The 19,959-nt window shown below is 39.4% G+C and overlaps 1 long non-coding RNA gene across 1 annotated transcript; it reads right to left on the bottom strand.

Annotated features, from left to right (window-relative positions):
* Positions 1-3,434: 3,434 nt before the first annotated feature.
* On the bottom strand, positions 3,435-10,249 carry LOC143660291 (uncharacterized). The gene is made up of 4 exons (XR_013163921.1): positions 10,039-10,249; positions 9,317-9,623; positions 3,607-3,704; positions 3,435-3,512 (listed from the first exon to the last, which is right to left on the bottom strand). It is a non-coding gene; the product is annotated as an uncharacterized LOC143660291 (long non-coding RNA).
* Positions 10,250-19,959: the final 9,710 nt, after the last annotated feature.

The raw sequence follows: 19,959 nt of genomic DNA, 5'->3' as shown, positions 1-19,959 counted from the left end.
GAGATGTGTTACTTAGGTAGAGGGTATGTAAAATTACAGGGCAGGGTGGGAGTGAAGGTTTAGGGCTGTCATTAGTAAAATGAATGTCTGTGTACAGTGATGGCTGACCAGTACCAAATCAGAGAAGAGGAAAGTGGGAAATTATGGAAAGTTTTGGGAGAAGGATCTGGAATGCCTGGTAGAGAGGAAAACTGTTGAATACTTAGTCATAGATGTCTTATAAATAATAACTTAATGAAACATACCAGCTATTATAAAAGGTGGTAGAGAGGGGTTGGCTGTTTACCACATTCAATTTTTTTTTCTCTTGGCCCCCAGCTTGATTCCCTTCCCAACCTTCCTTGCAGTTAAGAGTAGGTCACAAGATGAGTTCTGGCTAGTGGAGAGTGGGCAGAAATGATGAGCAACAATTCCAGACTTGACCCATAAAGTTTCCTGGGTGATTGTCCTGCCTGGTTGTGGACAGCAAGTGTGCTCTTGGATGCATCCATTATTGAGGGTCCTTGAATGATTATATGGAGCAGTCTTCTCTATTCTGGCCCCCACACTTCTGCCAATTGGACTACATGAAAAATAAGCATGGAGTATGTTAAACCACTGAAAGTTTGGGGCTTATTTGTTATAGCAGCTAGGGTTACTTCAGCACAGAAATTATAATTGGATAAGTCTCCATGGTGCACCTAAACTTTTTCCCTAGACTTTTCCCTCTGATGTTCAGTATCTGATCCATGCTTAAATACAAATTTTTAACATTTTGATTCCATATTTTCTCTTAAAATGTAAACAAGGCACATTTTTCTTGACATTTAACTCATTCTGCTTATGGAGAATTCAGCCCCAAGTATGTCCAAAGAAAATTAATATCAAAGCAACTATATAGGGCTACATACATTTTAGGACATTAAAGGTCCATCATCAGTGAGATATGGGATAATATGATGAATTTATGTTCACCCAAACATTTGTATACCGACTAAAAACTCAATAGAAAGGGTTAGCAAAGAAAACTAGAAAACGAATTATGAATCAGTGTTCTACTTATGCAACATTATCAAATACACTTTAGTGGACTTTTAAAAAATGAAATAAAAGTTAATTTTCCTCATCATAAAAGTATTGCACCTTTTAGAAATATTCAGAGAATATACAAAGGCAAAGATGATCTATAATCTCTCAACCCAGCAATACCCCACTATTTAACATACCACATGGGAAACTTATTTCTATTAACCATCATTGACTCTGAATAGCCTCAATCATTTTACTCTACCAAAGAGATAAGAGGAAAATATCACACACTTCTTTTACATTTTATTTCTCCGATTATCTGTGAGTATTGATGATCTCCTTTGGTTTGTTGCATATTCATTCTTTTTACACAATTTTGAATGTTTATCTGATTGGTTTTTTAAATTGCTAAGTAGAATATGAGAGCAATCCTTTGAAATAGATTTAGACAACCTTCAATGAACATAACTTTGACCTTGGAAAAATATGAATAGTTTGAGTTTGCATAAGGATTGGAAATGTCTAGCAGCTGGTTATTCTCCCACAGTAGGGACATAGGCTTAGGTGATGCTTCCAATTATTAACATTCAAGATCTGACTTAAGTTTTGATGTAAAATTTGTCACAACAGTCAAAACCACAAACCATAATTCAATCTTTCATCAACTGATTAAGATTATGGCTATTAAATGCAGTTTATTTTATATATTTTTGTATGCTGTGTGGTGGGGGTCACATTTTACTCTTTTTCCATGTGAGTATCCATTATTGAAGCACCATTTGTTGAATTTTTGTTTGCTTGTTTGTTTGGGGAAGTGCATGGGCTGGGAATCAAACCTGGGACTCCCATATGGCAGGCGAGAATCCTACCACTGAACCACTCTTGCACCCCACCTTTTTTTTTAAATAATTTTAAATAATCAAAAAAATCTTAAGCAATCTGGTGGTAACTACAGCTTTCATTTTCTCTTAAAGATTTTCTGGTCTGGAACACAAGAAAGGATAGTAATCAAATAACCAATTCTTTATCTTTAGACTTCAAACATCTCAAATTGCTTTCAGTCCAGTTATCACAGTTGATTTAGTGTCACTCTTATAATGACGGCAGCACATATATCGTTACTTATTTTTACAGATGCAAAAGATCAAAGTTATGATACATTGCATGACTTCTCCTGGATCACAAAGAATAATAGTAATAAATTCAGATTTATACTTCATTATGCCCTTCTTGTACAGTAACATACCAAGTGCTCTTTATCTCATTGAATCATAGCCACCACCATATTTTACAGCTGAGAAAAAAATGAAGCTCAGAGAAGTGAAATGACTTCCCCAAGCTCACACAGAAAGTAGGTGGATGGTGGAACCATGATTTCAACTCTAGTAGAATCTAGATTCTGCTCTCCTAAGCAGCACTGATTGACCCCACTGTAGATGTGGCAAATCATTACTAGCTATAGAGCCGGAAACAAGAAATGGTATCAAAACCAAACATCTACTTGGAACTTTACTACTTGCCTATTCTCATCACAAGGGCGTCTAGAAAGAGTTTCTCCAAACTGTTCTAATGCTAGGGTAGGGCTTACTTATAACAGGTGATTGATGAAGGAATGGCATGGTTCACTGATCAACCTTTTCCCAATTATGAGCAATTTTAACTTTCCCTCAAATCTGTAATTACAGGATTATTGCGAACTCAGTAGTTAGGTTGTTGATTTTGAACCGTGCATGTACAGGATTCTGACAATAACTGAGTAACAAAAAAAGTCATGTCTTCAAATGTTTAGAGACCAGCTTTCAATTTTTGTACAAGGAGATTTGCAAATGTTTGAGAGGTTGTTCTGAGTACTGGAGAGTTCACGAAAAAGATTTTTGCATATAAGGGTGTAGATGAAAGCCATCTTCTCTTTTAAACTCTGTTGCCTACAACAGTTATTTGCATTATAGAAGTAAAAAAAAAAAAAGTAAAAATAATCATTACAGAGAAGCATGGCAGAGAACTCCTCCAGATTTAATAAATCCTGAAAACACTGTCCCTATCCCAAACCAGTAATTGCATTCTCTTCTTTCTATTCCCAAGTTTAGATTTTGGAGGTATGTGGTTGCTGTTGTTTACATTTTTTTCTTCTATTATTTTTTTTCACTGAAAGAACAACACATTTCTTAAGTGTTCTTCACTTACGTTCTCCTTTGACTGAGATGCATTGTGGATGATACGATAAGTCCATTCCCTAAATAACCTCCCAAATCCCCTTAATTTTATTTAACACTGGAGCTATATCACTTTAGAAGTGATTAAAGTCCAGCACCCGTCTGTTTTGGTTTGTTTTTAAACCGATGAGAAAACTGTGGTCCACAGAGGTAAAAGGATTTGCCCAGTTCACTCCCTCTTTGCATTGTAGCCATGACGCTGGCTCAGATCTTAACTTGCCTTTCAGCGTTCTTCTCATGATAGCACTCTGACCACTCTCCTTCTAGACCATGTCTCCATAACACCACCATCTGGATAAGAAGGGAGGGAGAGGTGGAGATTTAGCTTAAATGGAGAAGCAGAGCCTAGATGCTCAGTGTGGTACAGCGTGGTCAAGGGTTTTACCTATTTCCGCTTCGGTCCACAGCGGCAGGTGTAAAGTCACTTTATAAGTTACCCAGTTCATGAGTGTAGAGAAGAGGCTCATAACAGCCCAAGCATATCTGCAAGAAAAAAAACAAAAAAAAACAAATCAGAAGCCACCTAAGGCAGGGCCCTTTCCACAGGGCACCCCAAAGCATCTGACATCTGGCAGCACCACATAACCTGGGGTGGGAGGAGGCAATTTCTGGGCATCATTTCCAGCAGCAAAATCAAGAGCAATTGGGAACAGGGTGGGAGGACGACATCTGCTTTGTTATTTTTGTTTTTGTTTTTTCTCTTTTCAAAGGGTCAAAAGGCAACAATCTGACACTTGTAAAAGTGCCAACCCAAAGGGGAAGCCTCCTTGGATGTGATAACTTGTCCTACATGTATCAGAAACTGAGATTCAATACCATGCTTTCTTTCTCTTCTTTCCAACAGCCTCTGTTGTTCGTGGCAGATTTAATGGTGTGATTTACAGCACTGGGAGACCTTTGTCAGGGCCAGTAAAATGACAAACAATAAATATATGGAGCAGTATGTTAACAGCCTCCACACAATACCTTGTCAGTTACAGCTTGATAGCGATACATTTTAATTTTGTCTTTCATAAAAATCTTGGCATGTATGCCTCATTTGAACACAAGCTTCCAAGTCAAGTGTGTCATCGAAGCATGCAGTTTATCACCCTCTATATTTTCTGTCCTTTTCATTTAATGTCATTCCTATGGCAACAGACATCGCCCTGGAAATCATTTTCAAAACAGCTTATTTGTTGAAAGGGACTGGGTGAGGCTAAAATATGTGTTTGGCTGGGAAGAATGTCAGAGTGTGAATATGGCTTAGTTACATTAATCATATTCTTTGAGGACTTTGTGTAATCAGATACTTGAAAGAGGCGTATTGTGGGATGGGATTTGACATCCCCACCCCACCCCCAGCTTTTTATGGTTTTGCATTTTATAAGGACAAAAATAAGGGAACCAAACCTGCAGTCCATATTATTTTGTGTAAAGGGATATATACTTGTTTCTAATATGGCAGAGTGTGTCCATTTTGGGGGTAGGATAGATGGGTGTATTGTGACTCTAATATTATTACTGAACTGCTGTTATGGTGAAGAAGATTTATAAACCCAGATTTATTCATTCAACATTCACTCAACACATTTTTATTGAGCATCTACTACCTAATAGAGATGTGCTAAGGAAACAGTGGTGAGCAAGTAAAACAAAGTCTCGGCTCCCAAGGGGCTTATGCTCTCAGGGGAAGACACATCTTAAACAAGTAAACAAATACACTAAGTCAAGATCTCTAGGAACAGGGTCTGAGGGGAAGATTCTTATAAAGGTGATTTATTGAGGCTCCAATGAATAAGTCTTCTAGGTGTGGACAGAGGAGTTGGCTAGAGGAAGGAACCAAGCCAAGACGTGAGTTGAGCTGGAGTCTGGCCTCAGCTTGAACCCATGGGGAGCTTGGGGCATGAATGTCACCACAAAGATGACCCACTTGAGGGAACGGGGCTGGGCTTTTTTAAAAAAACATTTTTTATTCTGAAATATACCATTTGAACTGAGACTTAAATGACAAAGGGACATCAGAGACGTGAAGATCTGGGAAAATAGCAATCTAGGCCAATGAAACAGCAAGGCAGACAATGTGAGAGTGGGGACAGTTTTTGGATATTTGAAGAACAGAAAGAAGGCACAGATGGCTCAAGTGATGTGATAAATACAAAGAGACTGGCCAGCTCAAATGATGTTTGCTACTTCATAGAAGAGATTTGGGTTTCATTCTAAGGTCAGTGGAAAGTCTGCTCTATTAATTAAGCCAACTAGCATCAGAGAACACAATTTAGAAATTAAACAACCAATCCACATTTATCCCATCGTAGCATTAGGCAGAGCACATAGAACCAAAAGGAATGAGTAGGTCCCAGGCACGTAGGCTGCTTCGCCAAGCTCACGGAGCAGCTAGGTCTTGCTGTCTGGAATGGTGCATGAAGGAGGCAGGACTACACCGAAAGGAATATCAGTTACAAATACAACAGCCCCTGGCTTCAGATGCCCCCCTGGCTGTTGGTTCGCAGAGCACCCACACAAGGGCTCGTCTGTATTAAGTGTGACCTATCATTTTGATGATGATCTGAAGCCTATGCACCACACAGAGAATTGTCACCCTGGTTGCTGTTTCAGGAACACATTTTCCCTAGATTAGAAACGAATGCATTTCCCTATGGAGGCAACTTTCTACATGGCTGATAGCCGTGTTGACCCTGCCACCCAATGTGTGGCCTTGGACCCACAGGCTTGGCAAGGCAGGGTCCCAGCCCAGACGTGTTCAGTCAGAATCTTCACTTCAACAGGAGCCTCCAGGTGGCCTGTATATGCATTAACATTTGATAAGCTGTGCTATGGAGCATCTACAGGAAAAATCTGCTGAGGGCCAATAACAATCATTAACAAACACTTGGTATGTGTAACCAGTGTGTTAACTAGCTTTTACAAAGATCTTTTGAACTTTATGATCTGTTTGAAAACAGCAAAATGTCTAACAATCTTTCCCACAAGCTCCGTCACATGTATGAACTCCAGGAAGCTATTGGGGATCCCAAGAAAATTCAAGAAAGACCCTAGGTATAAAAGGATTTGGAGAAGGAAAGCATACAAAACCTAGCTCTAATGGATGGTTTCACAGAAAAGGAGATAAGAACCCTACCAAAAATGTGTTTTGAAATATTAATTCTAGGAGGGAAATTTTTCAAAAAGGGAAAGTAAAGAGCTCTGAAAATCTATTCCTCATAAAACAATGAGAAGGCTGGGAAATATGATCAAAATCAATTCTGTCCAGCACTCTGGAAATTAATCAAGGGCTTTCAAAATCCAAGCAGTGTGCCTATTCAAGACCATATTAGTTCTAAAAGATGCTAATTCATTTGCTCAAAAAAGAACACTGTGGTCAGATGAGAAACATTGGGTTATCTAGGGTTATCTAGGGTAATCTAGTGTCTCTTCTGCAGGACCTTTCGGAACTTTCAATACGTTAAATATGCAATGTACAGTACACAATTTTCCCCATCTTATTCCCACACAGCTCCCTTTCTTTATGAGCTATTTTGTGGGCCTCAGTTCTGAGATCTATACTTTGGGAATTAGTAGGTAAGACTTTGAGGTGAGATCTTGGAAAAGAGAAAAGTTCTAGACCCTGGAGGAGGAAGGGATTGCAACACAAGCCGCATGCTTAAGTGAGTCCTCTGGCAGCCCAGATACTTTTTGGAATATGGTTAGAAAAGAAACTGGTTAGGAAATAAAGTGGTTGGGATTTGGAAGTTTTTGAAGGCTGAGAAGAGTGATTCAGGTGAAAGAAGAATCTCTTAAAACGTTCCACAAAGCACAAGCCATAAAATAAAAGATTGATTAATTTGATGTCATTAAGATTTAAAACTTTGCTACAAGAGAAATCATGTTAAATCGAGTGAAAAGACCCCCAGTCTATGCAAAGATGTCTGCAATGCAAATACTCAACAGGAATTGGTATCCAGAACATTTAAGGAACAAAGGATGTTAGCCAGTCACAGAGAAGGAAACCTAAATAATCAACAAATCTGTGAAAAGCTGCTCAACCTCCAAAATTATCAGGGAAATGCAAAACAAAGTAAAGCTGTAATAAAAACAGACCAAAATTCTAAAGAGAAAATACCAAGAGCTGACGAAGAGATGTATAGCACAAGTCAATTTTCCTACACTGCAGAGGATGACATAAAAATGAAGATGTGCATAAACCCTAGAGAAACTCCCTTTTGTATGCACCAGGAAACAAGTCCCAGAACGTTTGTTCCAGCATTGTTTATTATAAGCAAATAGTGGAAATGATCTAAATGTCCATTAATAGAACAATGAATGAATGGATTTTTGTATTTTCATCTATTGGAATATTATAGATTGGTTAAAATAAATGCATTAGGGCTAAATGGACCAAAGTTGATAAATTGTTATAGAAGGGCACATTAGAGTATGATACAATTTACAAGACATTTCTTATTCTAGTAGACTTTATTTTTGTTTTGCTTTGTTTTTTCTTTTCCTTTTTTTAATTTATTATTTTTTTATTTTAGCAGACTTTATTTTTTAGAGCAGCTTTAGGTTTGTAGAAAAATTGTGCAGAAAGTAAAGATCCCATATACCCCTCTCTCTGGTCCACCAAGCCCCTCCATGCATTTTCTCCTAACGTCTTGCTTTTCTGCAGTACATTTATTACAATTGATGACTAATATTGATACACTATTATTAACTATAGCCTATAGTTTATCTTAAGTTTCACTGTATTATACTGTTCTTTGAGTTTTGACAAATGCATAATGTCATGTGTTCACCATGATAGCATTTTCTTTCTTTTTTTTTTTTTTTAAACATGAGCAGGCACCAGGAATCGAACCCAGGTCCTCTGGCATGGCAGGCAAGCACTCTGTCTGCTGAGCCACTGTGGCCTGCCCTCCATGCTAGTGTTTTACAAATAGCTTCACTGCTTAAAAATGCCCTGTGCTCCCCCTATTCATATCTCCCCCTTCCTTGAACCCCTGGCAATCACTGAGCTTTTCACTGCCTCTTTAGTTTTTCCATTTCTAAAATGTTTGATAGTTATAATCTTATAGCACATAGCCCTTCCAGATTGGTTTCTTCCACTTAGCAATATGTATTTCAGTTGCTTCTATGGCTTTGTATGGCTTAACAGCTCTTTTTTTTTCTCACTGAATAATATTCTGTTGTATGGATGTACCATGGTTTGGTTGCATCTCGGCTGCTTCCATTTGGGGGCAATTATGAGTAAATCTGTTATACACTTTCATGTACAAGTTTTTGTGTGGGCATTAGTTTTCAACTCATTTGGGGGTGTGATTATTGGATCATATGGTAAGACTTGGTTTAGCTTTATGGGAAACTCCAGGTTATTTTCCAAAGTAGAGTCACAGACCTCATTTTGCAAACAAGTGAGATGCAAACATGAATGTGGATGTGGCAGTCATCATGACTTAGGCAGAAGAACATGGGCTTTGGGGCCACGGGGATGTGGCTTGGATGTGGAATCTACCACCCTGAACAGTGTAATGTCAGGCCCTCCACTTGTCCAGTTCTTAGGATTCATCTTCTCATCTCTAAAGCAGGAGTGATCATACCCAAGACTCTGAGGGGTTATGAGATTTGAAGGTGGTACGTGTAAATTGGACCACACTTGGTAGATACCAAAAATGGAGCTAATAGCCCAGGCTATTAAAGCTAATTATAGTAACACCCTGGGTTGCAAAGACAGTGGCCCATAAAAGTAGGAGGAAATAAAAAAGGGGGGAAAAGAAAGAAATATGACAGGATGAGAGAAAGGAATAAAAGAAAGAAGACATGACTAGAGGGTGAGAGCAATGGAGGAGAGAACAAAGAAAATCAAATCTCATGCTAAGTGATTTTTAAAATCTGCTTGCAGAAAGCTAGTCCACAGCCCAAAGCAACTCCTGGGGCCACCGCCTACACAAGAGGTGCCAGGCACGTGCAACCAAGTCCCATAAAGCATCAGGTGTTCGTGCTCAGGGATTAGAAGCACTGTAACACCCATGGAACCAGCTGCCAAACAATCTGATGCTTCTTTTGCAAAGACAGAAAGCAAAGAGACCACCCCCAAGTGAGTCCTCTTATCACCCTACCTGGTCAAGTGCCGACAGCTCCCAGGACACCTGGGCTGCTCTTGGAAATTTCTTTGTGGTGTCGCTGCAGAAGGAACTGGGGAAGGGACTGGAAGGACGCTGCCCAGGGCACTGGGCAGATGGCAAATGGCCCCATCAAGGCATCAACACAAAATTTCCACTTCTGCCCAGCACCTGATGAAAGGAACTTGTTTTCAAACCATATCACCCGCAAATATGGCAAGCAACAGATGAAAGGAATTATAGCAACTTTCCAAAGTCATCTAAAGTGTGGCCAGCATTGCTGGGACCCTTGCGTATGATGTTCCTAGACAAGAGAGAAAAACAGATTAAAGGGACTTTCTTTCTCAAAAGGGAAGGGGATCTATATGGAGATAACTCTGAAGGGGGATAACTCTGGGAAAGCCTGCTTTGGTCCCTTGCCACCATCCTATCCTCGGTGGCCTTATTGAAAATTCCTACCCTCCTGCCTCCAGGCCCACCATATCCACATCAGGGCAGGGTGATTTCCTATGAAGAAAATAGAGGGTGCAATGTTTGGCATATTAATTCAGAGCATATGGCCAGAAATATTGTTTGCTATGGCTTGTGGGCTTATGATATTTAATTTAACATAGATTTTCCTAAATAAAAAGAGACTTTATACAGATGGCCATTAAAAGCAAACCGTTTTGCTGCTCGGCATTGTTAAAATACAATGTTTTTAAAGCATTTTACAGCACCTTGGTTCTCTGGCAAGTATGTAGTGCTATGTGAGGGTGGAAGTTTGGCCTAGCCTGATGGTCCTGATGCAATTGTCATGAACCCAACCCTGTGGGGTGGTTTTAATCTCCATGAGCTTGACTTTCTTTTCCCCCATCGAAATTTTCCTTCTTGAAGATTTTTAAAGTTTTTTTCAGACCGAGAAAGTTCAACTCTTGAGATCACGTGGATGAAGAGATGGCAGAAATGCTTTATGATGTCATTTCTCATTAAATATGAACAAATTGTTTCCATAGCAAACATCCAGCAAGGACAAGGCCAGGTGTTTTCCTATTTTCCTCATCTCTCTCTCTCTCTCTCTCTGTTTTTTTTTTGTTGTTGTTAGTGGGAGTATAGTGGTTTGTGCGTGTGTATGTGTGTTCTTTTAACAGCGAGGTTGCGGTCAGGAACCATCCCAGACGGGGGGTCAGATACCATGAAGGCGTTGAGTTAGTGTGCCCGTGCAACATGGCTGAGCTTAAACAGAGAGCGGGACTTGCCGTATCGTGCTCCTGTGGGTGATGGACTTTAGCCGGAGTCCTTCCAAAACGAAAATAACTTCTGATTCATTCTCAGAGGACTGTGCCATGAATTATGTCCATCCAGCTTATTTTCTTCAGCCCTTTCATCTTGAACTTCAGGAGATAGCTCCAAACCCAGCAGGCAGAACTCATTAAGTTGCTTACCATGACTTTCCAAAACCTACAACGTCCAGATGGTTCCTGGGCCTCTCTGAAATGTAGGGAGCCCAGCCCTTCCAGAACATCAACTAGTTCCATCTTCCTGTCCCGTACTATTGACAGCCCCTTCCAACATGAAAAAGTTAGAATGGCCATAGTCCAAATACCCCTAAAGAGTGGGAGAAAGATCAAAGGTGATGGTAGAGTTATACAGAGAAGGTAGGGTTTCACAAATGAATCTGAGTGCTGAATCATGATACTGATGTTTCTTTTAGTCTCCAGTACCTTAGAACAACTAGAAATAAAACCTAAATTGTGGTGGAATTGTTACCCATACCAAACTCTGAAATCTGTTCTACAACTAATTGCTGCAATTTACTTTGAAATTTATTGCTTTTTTGGGTATATGTTATTTTTCACAGAAAAGAGAGGAGGAAAAGTATAATGAGAAAATAGGGCTTAACCAATGAATATGACTGCTGAATAAATATATCTATATTTATTTTGGGCTCCAGTATCCTGGAGCAGCTAGAAGAAAAATTGAAAAATTTGTGGAACTGTGACATATCAAACTTCAAAATCTGTTATATAATGACTTGTTAAAATGTACTTGGAAATCTATAGCTTTTTTTGTATGTATGTTATTTTCCACAATAAAAAAAAGTTAAAAAAAAAAAAGCTGCTTACCATGAAAAACAACAGAAAATTACATGGAGAGGAATCCATGGGGTTAACTCACAGGCTACTACTTAGAGTGAGAACATTCTGAACAGCCCACGCTTACACCGTCCAGCAACAGACAATATTCTTAGCTGGAATCTGATCGGAAGAGAGTACTTACCTCTGGGTCAAATCTGTTGAGTTTGTTAATGATGCAATGTCAGCTGCTAAAGACTTTTGTTGGAGAAGCTGATACTTGAGAAATGGTTTCGTATTAGTTCAGGATAGAAAAAGAAAGCTGATCGCAGTTTCTAGATTGTCAGTAATCCTTTCTTATGAGTGGCCAAAGAGAAAAAGCCCACTTCCTGATCAGGGCTCAGAGCAAGTGGAGGTACAAAAACGATTGTCCCCAGTGCACTCCGTCTGCAATTAGGAATGCGCCAGCCACTGCCCGGTTTGTTTTTCTAGTTCGGTAACCTTTAGTGACACTTGTAATCCATTTGGTTTTTAAAAGTGGCGGTGAAGGCGATGGGAAAGAGTTACATTACACTCAGGACAGGCCAGTGCTGCTACAGAAATACTCGGTGCCTGGACACACCTTGTCGCTTGGGTGGTTTTCTGTGTCTTTGTTTGGAGGGACATAAACAAAGATTAGGTGAACACATGGAGTGATCCTGCAGTCCCATGGGGTAACTTTATAGGGGGAACTGTCTCCTTTGTCCTTGGAGTCGGGGTTGGGTTTGCAGGCGGACAGGAGACTGCAATTTGGGGAGCTTTGGGGAACAGTTCTTTACCTACTCTGTACCTGGATATCAACTGCTTAAATGAGGATAGATCTGCGACAGCTTGAAAGAGAATCCAAATGTGTATGTGACTGAATCAACAAAACTAGAACCTTTGTTGAAATGGGTGACACCACTACCAGGGCCTTTGCAATTCAACTCCAGAAAATTCTTCAGAGGGGTATCAATTAGCACACGCTGCAGTGAGCAGGAAGGTAAATATTGATTTGTAAAGTTCCAATGTTAGTGGCTGTCGGAATGAACATGTGGGGATTGATCCCTCTTAACCAGGTATTAAAATTAAAGAAGAAAGGAGCTATGTTTCTTTTCTTATAAAAATGAACACTTTTTTCTTGTTTGTGAATGCAGCACACATTCATTGCAGACAAATTAGAAAATATAGGTAATAGAAATAGGATCATTAAAAGCATCCTTAAGCTTGGCATTCAGATTAGCTGCTGCTAATTCTATGGGATGTAACAGTTCCAACATTTAAAAAATAAATTAAAAATTTTAAACAAAAATCAGTGCAGAGAATATATACTATTTTGAAATCTAGTTTTGTTATTTTTGAGTACCTATTGTGGTCAACTGAAATTGATAAAATTTGCATTGACACCCATTTTTAGCAATGGCCTAGTATGATGTTGCAGGCGTGCAAAAACTTATTTAACCGATCTTTTGTTTTGAGACATTGACTGCTTCTAGCTTTTGTGTGTTGCAAACTGCTTCGATGAACCACCTTCTGAGTAAATGTCTGCATTAAACTGTTATTCTTTAAACAGAATAACTTGGGGATGCTTTGGGAAATTTCCTGAAAGCTGAGATGAAGACAGGGAGCTGGAAAAAGCTCATATGACGCACTGGCTTTCCAAATACGTCTGAACAGGAATATGAATCAGGTTTCCTAATAGATGTCACTGAAATAGTAAAACTGAGACTGTTAAGAGAAATTCTGTAAAAATACCAAGTCTTTAACAAATTGTACACATCTGCTGATAAGCTGGTATACGTCTACCATCTCTAATTTCTAAGCATGCTATTCTAAGAGCCTCTATTTTTGTAACACATAAATGCATGTGGCATTTTCCTGGGTTATTTGGGCCAAATGTTGTAATTGTTTAAGCTCAAGAGGCTTCTTTGGGGATTACAAAAATCCTGGTCAAATCATGATAGAGCTCTGGGGTGGATAAGTCAAAATGATAATAGCGAAGGGCAAAATGCTAAGACAAGACAGGTCCAAAGTTGTCCTCAGTGAATTGAAGATGTACAATTTGGTAAAAAATAATCTTCAAGTCTGCTTTCAAGGTGAGTGTTTACAACTAACATAGGCAATAGTTAAGAAGGGCAGTACAAGGCCTCATGTGTGGAGAGCACATCGATGGCATGCCTGTCACCCCCTCCTCTCCCAGGTCCATATGTGACAGACATTACTAGTTGATTAGCGCATTCCCACCCACCCCCGAGTCCGCAGGCAGCCTTAATTGCTCCAGTGGAATTGGTACTTGAGGAGATACTAAGTTCTTATTGGTGGCCTGGTGGGTTCCCACTAACAAGGAATGTGTGGGAGGGAGAGGAAGGATTTGGTTTGTCTGGAAAGTGAGAGATTGGCGCTTGCATTGATGGATCTAAGAGGCAGGAGAAAGGCAGCCTTGCTCAAAAGGGTGAGAATCTGTCCTGACAGAACAGTTCCAAAAAATGTCTATTTTCCACCATACAATTTGGAATCATAATCCACACATTTTTCTGATGTGTTTAATCACAGCTGCCTCACTAGAGTTCACAGGCTTCTAGGGACAATCATATCCTGGAAAATCACAAGTCTTCATTCCTATGGATGGATCCCTCAATTACTCAACACTTATTGAGGGTCTTTTGCTTTCACTTGATTTCCTCAAGAAAGAGTAGCCCAAGACGAGGTCTTGTGTGTGGCCATTGTACTGTGGGACATGGCCCAGAGAACCCAATGAGGAGGAAGAGTGACACCTAGAAGGAAGGAAAGCTCAAATGAAGATGTGTCATCAGGATGGTTACTGCTGTGAGCTATTGAGGCATGACTCCCCTAGGAGCTTCAGAGGGGCTTGTAGATGTGCCTCAGCCTGGTTCACTTTAGGGACTAAGGAGTGTTTATTCCTGTGTCCCAGCCCCCATCTGTCAAAGATTGTCCTAAGGAAGATTTAACTCTTTGCATACTGCTGAGTGTCGAGAGGCTTTCTGCAGGCAGGCCCAGGGCAGAAGTGAGAGATGCCCAGGGCACTGGGTCTGAACACTGTCATGTCATACCCCTCTGAAGCAGGTTGCCACACCTGTGGCTGCAATGACATGTGGATCAAGATAATGCAGGGGAGGTGCAAGAAGAGGTGTCTGGTACTCCATCTTTGTATCAGTCCAGGCTAGAAATAAGCACACAGATGAATTAGCAGTTAGGGGAAGTCACCGCTTGAGTGACGGAAGACTCTCAACCCAGTCATCTCCTACTCTGCCACTCAGGAGAGCACCTCCTTCATTATTAAAAATTGATGTGTCCCAGATGGCTAAATAAGCAGAGATATTTAAGTGATTTCCAAAAATGTATTCCCTGATTCCATGGCCCAAAATGCAGTCATATTCTCCAGCAATCACTAAATTCAGCCTTAGAGTTAACCCCTGACCCCACCTCTAACTGGCTCTTGAAAAGAGCCCTTGTGGTTCCTGCCATGGTATGGTCATCATTTGGGCCACCTGCCAAATAGTTCTGACTCTGTACCTTACAGGCCCTGTTGCCTGACTGCCTTGTAGTGACCAGGGGTCCTCTGAAGTGGTCACTGTGGTCAATGAATTGTGAGTAGAAATGACATGTGTCACTTGTGGGCTGAATTACTGGCATGTGACCCCACCCCCCAAAAGTCTCCCTCTTTGCCTCTAGCATAGTAACCAGCATCATACAAGATGGTGGCTACTCCAACAGCGTGGGCTCAGGAGGGACAGGATGATAACAGCTCCTGTCAACCCATATTGGATGTGCACTGTGAGTAAGAATGAAATCTTTTGTTGTTTTAAGGCAGGAGTCAGCACATTTTTTCCTATGAAAAGCCAGAATCCTTGTGACCCACAAAGTCAAAAATATTTGATACATCTTTACCATATTTCTTTGGGTTTTGTTTTTAACAACCTTTAAAAAATGGAAAAGAAAAATATTCTTGACTTGTGGTCCATACCAAAAGAGACTGCAGGCCAGATTTATGCCATGGGTCACAGTGCTTGCTGCACTGTTTTTAAGCACTGAGATTTAGGGGATGTTTGTTACTGTCACCTATCCTAACTGATACACATGGACTTCATACCCTTCCCCGAGCACAGCCTTCATGAATGTGAAAACTTCCAAAACAGGATCTGTATACAAATATGCTTTTCAAGATATTATCAAAATAGTCTTCTTTTCTTTCTTTAATCTTCTCAAATTTCCAAACTCCCTAAATAATTCAAGTACTGCATGTAACAACAGCACAAAATAATCCATGCTCACAAAACTACTGCTACCATCATGTATTTTTATGTGTTTCATCTAATCTTTTCCTGTAATAGATAGGTACAGACATAAATATTGATTTTGCCCCCTGTAGATTTATATAGATGTCTATTATAAATTCCTTTAAACATGATTTTAAAGGTTGTTCAGGATTATATTGAGGAAATAGTTACCTTTTGGGGGGTATATAGATTGTTTGCAATTATTTTTCATTTATCCATTCAATAAATATTCTTTGAGTATCTACTATACACCATGTTCTCTTCTAGGCACTGGGGATGCAGAAGCCACGAGACAGATGGAAAGCCCCACCTTAATATAATTTCTATTCTACCATAGGAGACACAAATAATGTAGGAAGAAATCTTGCATATCATCATTTCAGATAGTGTTAGTGCTATGAAGCAAAATAAAGCAGATAAGAAGAGAGAGTGTAGCTATATAGCTACTGTGGTAGTTAGATTCAGTTGTCAGCTTGGCCAGATGAAGGCACCTAGTTCTGTTGCTGTGGACATGAGCCAATGGTACGCGAACCTCATCTGTTGCCGATTACATCTACAGTTGGTTAGGAGGCGTGTCTGCTGCAATGAGTGATGTTTGACTTAATTGACTGGTGCTTAAATGAGAGAGCACAACATAGCACAGCTTAAGCAGCTCGGCATTCCTCATCTCAGCACTTGCAGCTCAGCCCAGGCCTTTGGAGATGCAGAAGGAAATCACCCTGGGGAAAGTTGTTGGAACCCAGAGGCCTGGAGAGAAGGCCAGCAGAGACCACCCTGTGCCTTCCCACGTAAGAAAGAACCTCAGTGGAAAGTTAGCTGCCTTTCCTCTGAAGAACTAACAAAATAAATCCCCTTTTATTAAAAGCCAATCCGTTTCTGGTGTGTTCCATTCCGGCAGCTAGCAAACTAGAACAGCTACTTCCAATACGGTTATTAGGGACAGCCTCTCCAAATAAATGACATTCGAGCAGAGACCTGAATGAAGGGACAGAGCAAGACTTCTGGTCTGTGCACAGGTACTGAAGACAGATGAGCTGGGCATGGCAGGGATCTGAAAGGCCAACATGGCTGGAGCCAAGTCAATAAAGAGAAGGAAAGTAAAAGAGGGGATCTAAGAGGTAAGCAGGGGCCAGTTCCAAAGGGCATGATAGCCCACGATTGGGAGTTTGCATCTGATGGGAAGACACTGGAGAATTTGTAATATCACTGATTTAGCTTTTACCCAACAACCACACTCCGTCTGTTGAGTGAGGAACTGACCATTCGAAGCGGAGTAGAGAAGCAGAGGGAGCAGTGAGGGGGTGAGTACGCACATGCATTTAACTGCCTAGGGTTGTTTCTCCTAGGGAAATGGTCGCCAAACATTTTTCTCTGTTTCGCCCTACAATGATTTTATATAACTATGAGCTCCCTCCCACATTTCTAAGTTGGCATAAACATTTTTCAACCAAAGTCTAGGTTGTTGCAAAAAAGTAATTTCTTATTGTAAACGCTGACATTTTAAAATAAAACTGTTACACCACTATTTTCGGTATATTCAATTGAATCTCAATACCATTATGATTTAATGCCTGTGTGCTTTTTAACAATACATTAACATGCTCTTCTTTAACACATTTTTAATCTCTTAACTCATATTTCTATTCTGCTTCCATTATATTTTTCTCGCAGATTTTATCCTGATGTAATATATTTTAATGCTTGAAGGCCTTTTATTGATTATCCTTTCATAATTCTCTATATCAAAAATATGTATAAAAATGGAATTAAAAAAAATTCCTGAGGCCTAAGGCTTTCACTATTAATTTTTTTTTCTGTTTGGATTATACTTAGAATGATCATAACACAATTGATCAAAATAACACAAACACATTATGGATGCTGTTGAATAGTGATTAAATCTAAAAAAAAAATAATAAAGTTTTATTAGAAATGCTTCTCTTCAGAGGATTAATGAGGCTTTTATCCTCCTGGAGGATTGTTTTTACTTATTGCTAGAATGAGATAGGTCTCAGCATCAATTCTATCCTAATTTTTATTTTTATTAATATGAGTACTAAGAAAGCTTATTCACAAATTATATGTAACTAGAAAGGGAAGGAGTTCTGTTGTAGCAAGGTATGTCAATGCTTTGGATTCTTTCTGAGTTATATGCCAAAATATGACAAAAGAATCTATCTGTGAAATATGTTCTAATGATCTATCAGCTTAATTAATTAATTAATTAAGTCTTCCTTCAATTTTATTGAGCACAAGGGATTAGCAACAACCCAACTCTTATCAAAGGATCATTACTGGTCCCTTAAATGCACTCACTTGTCATTCCTTTCACCTGTAAGTCACACACTTGCTCCATCTGGCACCTCTGGGAAAGCTACCACAATAGCTTAGGGAGGGATGCTGGGTCAAATTCTCTGTGGTGAAAGTGAGGAGTGATGGTGGAAAGAAAGGAGAAAACTGAAGCTAGACAGCTTCCACCTCACCATCCTTCTTGGGCAACGAATTTGGGGGAAGAGAAGAGGAAGGCTGAGGATCTGGAATTCAATTGCCTTTGACAAGTTTTTCTTTGGGTCCCTGGAAAAGCCTTCACGGAATCCATCAAAGCGAGAGCTCTGATTTCAAGCCCAAGGCTTTAGCAATAAAAGTGGTGAGAATCAGCTGGACTTGGGGTAAAATTAAAAGTTGAGGCACAGGATTTACTGAGGAAGTGGGTACCCGTGTGAAGGACAGAGAAGAATTGAGATGGTGTCTAAGGATGAGAGGTGAGGATTAGAGATTCGGAGATACAACGACAAGCTCTTTATCTCAGAGGCTTACAAAATAAATGTTTCTCTCCTATTCAGTGAAGGCTGCTGTGGGCTGGCAGACATTGGCTCTGGGATCCAGGATTTCTCCAAACATGGAGCTGCCATTTCCATATGTGCCTTCCATGGTCACTACAAAAGGGAAGAGACAGGTGTTCCAACTCATAGCTTTCCTATCTGAAGTGACCCAGGTCACCTTGGCTTACAGTCCATTTGCCATTACTAGTCCTAAGCCAAATGCAAAAGAAGCTGGGGTGGAGCGGACCACATGAGCATTTTGTGAGTACTAACTCTCTCTGCCACACTAGTTTTTCTGAAACTAGTGAAACTAGATAAATTATGTTTCTAAATGGAAAGTCCATATATGCTAGGTATCTTGTAATTTGGGGGGACTAAAGTCCATATATGGTAGGTATCTTGCAATTTGGGAGAAAAAAGAGATATAAGTTTTCATTTAGAAGAGTATACAGACAAGGCCAGCTGAGGAAAAAAAATGAAAACTAAAACCAATGAGGAGAGAGTTGGCTTACTAAATATTTAAATGTATTTTCAATATAAAATAATTAAAATGGGTAGATTTGAAAGAACAGAAGAGAAAGCCTTTAAATAAACTTTAGTATGTTAAATCCCTTAGTATATGATAAAAAGCAGTTTCAAGGAACATCTGCTCTTTACACCATCACTAAAATAAAATTCAGCTGGACTAAAAAGTAGAATGGAAAGCTAAATACTTTTTTCGGAAAAAAATGACCTTAAGGTAATTTAAATAATCACCTACATTTCTTTCTCTTTTTTTTTTGAAAGACGTGTGGGTGATAATTTAAATTATTTCAAGATGGGTAAAGAATTCTTAAGCATAAAAGCAATGGAAGAAATCACAAAAGAAAAAGACTAATACATCTGAAACTGTTTTTGAAATGTTCTATTTGTCAGTAAGTGATACAAACAAAATTAAAGGGCAAGTGACAAACTGAAAAAGACACTTAAATACATGTCAGACAGAGTACCAATAACCTGAATTTAAAGACCTCTTACAAAACTGTAATACTACTAACATGCCAATTTTTAGTGGCAAAGAGAAGAAAAGATAATTTATACTACAAATACAAGTAGCTAAGAAAGAAAATGGCATGCAAGTTAAAATAATCTTTTTGCCCTACAAATTATCAAATATTTTAAGGTGTTAGGAGTCAGTGCTGGCAAGATGTTAAGGAAAGAGATAATGGCATATCCTGCTGGAAGAAGTGTGAATTGGTACATCCTTCCTGGAAAGCAATTTGCAACGTGTCATCAATCCTGAGACTTTAAAATGTTCTTGCCAATGTTCCATAACTAGTGAATATAAATATACATATTCATTGCTCTTTCCAATAGTTGTGCGCTTCGCTGTATATAAATTAACTTTAAAGAGTTACAAAGTTTGTAACATCCACTTCATCCCCCGAAATCATTAAGCAATGTACATA

This window comes from Tamandua tetradactyla, chromosome 16, assembly GCF_023851605.1.
Source record: "Tamandua tetradactyla isolate mTamTet1 chromosome 16, mTamTet1.pri, whole genome shotgun sequence".
NCBI classification, from domain to species: Eukaryota; Metazoa; Chordata; class Mammalia; order Pilosa; family Myrmecophagidae; genus Tamandua; species Tamandua tetradactyla.
The sequence above is the reverse complement of the archived record's forward strand: the minus strand, read 5'-3'. Positions and strand labels throughout refer to the sequence as shown.